Genomic DNA, 2,511 nt, shown 5'->3' on the forward strand with positions numbered 1-2,511 from the left:
CCTTGGCTTTGTTCTGAATGCACTTTGTTGTAGTTATCCTACAGAGAAAAGAAAATGCACTTGACTTGGAATTAATAATGGTAAAAAATGTATACATTATATATATATATTTCTATTAATCATTTTCGGCCTTTCGGCATTTGGTTTTCGGCCAACTGTTTCCTATTTTCGGTATCGGTTTCGGCCAAGAATTTCCCATTCGGTGCACCCCTAATATATATATATATACACACTAGGGCTGTCAAACGATTAACATTTTGAATCAGATTAATCACAGCTTCAAAATTAATTAATCATAATTAATCACCATTCTAAATATGTCCAAAATATGCTATTTCTTTATGTATATTGTTGTGGGAATGGAAAGATGAATGAAAGAAGGCGGATATATCCATTTAACATACAGTATGTTTATTATAACATTGTTCTGTGTGTCAAAATGAAAGACAGCCCACACACCTATCAATCATCAAACCGTGGGGTCTTATTTCATTACGTGTTGATTTGTTGTATCGATGTATAGAGATGTACTACAGCAAAAGTATTCTCTGTCAGGACTTCTTGCAACAACACCACCCCGCTATCATGATTCTGATTGGCCAGAAGACATTATCAAAGATGTTCTATTGAGAAGACAATCACTATGTGACAAAGGTTTTCAAAACCGTTTCTAGTCTTCGGTATTTCCAGACAAGTGGCTACTGAAATCAATCTTACTCTGCTGTCTGTGCAATTTACTCGGCGCGAGTTGGCGGACTTTATTTTGCTTACTTTAACATCATTTTTCATGGTGGGGCTAAGCCATTTCTGGGTATGGCTGTAACCTACCCCAGCGCTACCACTTGTGGGATGTATGGGGCGGACCATTCTGCATGCGTTAAATGCGTAAAATATTTTAACGCAATTAATTGAAAAAAGTAATTACCGCTGTTAACGCGATAATTTTGACAGCATTAATATATACACACATTTATTCATTTATAAACATATATAAACACACACTTATATGTACTCACACATGTATTTATTCATTTATACACACAGATGTATTCATTCATATATACACACACTCACATATATACACTTTATATTAATTAATTTGAGTTATTCAGGTACTATTCTGATGCTAACACTTTAGTACTTATACTTGAGTATTTCTACACTCTGGTACTTGTACCTTTACTCAAGTACAAGATCTTATCACTTCTTACACCTCTGGAAAGCACTTTTATGTAAAGGAATACATTTTTATAAATGTCCCAACATTTCATTTTTACATGGCAAAACGTCAATATGTTATTAATGTCAAATTTTATATGTTGTATTATATAACAAAATAGACATTTATAACATACTATAAATATCTATCTTTAAATAAAATATTAAATAGCAAACTTTACATCCTAAACAGAAGGTCAAAACGTTAATATGTCACATGACAAACAAAAAAACGAAACATTATAGGCTATATATACAGATGTTTGCTAATGTAGTATCCCTCTTCCATCAGGAATTAATATTAAATGATGAATTAACATTACCTCAGCACTGCATAAGTGTGGTCGTCAGTCATATTGACAAAGAAGCACTATTATATTGTATATTGCAGAGGTGGGACCAAGTCATTGTTTTGCAAGTCACAAGTTAGTCTCAAGTCTTTGCCTTCAAGTCCCGAGTCAAGTCCCGAGTCAGAGACAGGCAAGTCCCGAGTCAAGTCCCAAGTCAAGACCGACAAGTCTCAAGTCGAGTCCCAAGTCCTACCGTTTGAGTTTCGAGTCCTTTCGAGTCCTTTTAACAACAGGGAAATAATATTTACACAGATCATGTATGCTTTTAAGATTTGTATACATTTATTAAACCTTTTTTTGCAAGAACATTGTTCAAACACTCTTTTTAACTCATTTCAAAACCTAAGTGTAACCTTAACCTTTTCAAACATGTCACCACTTTATAAAAGATATCCTCGCTCCCAAAAAATTATCTAAATAATCTACATGTAATACATTCATGCCTCTATCAGTTCCTGTTGCTCCCTTGATAAACAATTGGCATGCATCCATAGAGAGACTGGTGTGTGTGTGTGTGTGTGTGTGTGTGTGTGTGTGTGTGTGTGTGTGTGTGTGTGTGTGTGTGTGTGTGTGTGTGTGTGTGTGTGTGTGTGTGTGTGTGTGTGTGTGTGTGTGTGTGTGTGTGTGAGAGAGAGAGACTGCGTGTGTGTGTGAGAGAGAGAGAGACTGCATGTGAGAGAGAGAGAGAGAGAGACTGCGTGTGAGAGAGAGAGAGACTGCGCGTGAGAGAGAGAGACTGCGTGTGAGAGAGAGAGAGACTGCGTGTGAGAGAGAGAGAGAGACTGCGTGTGAGAGAGAGAGAGAGAGAGAGAGAGAGAGATTGGAAGGGGACTGGATTGGAAGTGTCATGAACATGACAATGAACAGAGTTGTGCTTTTCTATGTCAGGGCCCTATGCTGCATTGCATTTACAAAAGATCAAATTGGCCAAAAGTCTGTCAGT

Source organism: Notothenia rossii (assembly GCF_949606895.1).
Source record: "Notothenia rossii genome assembly, chromosome: 10".
NCBI lineage: Eukaryota > Metazoa > Chordata > Actinopteri > Perciformes > Nototheniidae > Notothenia > Notothenia rossii.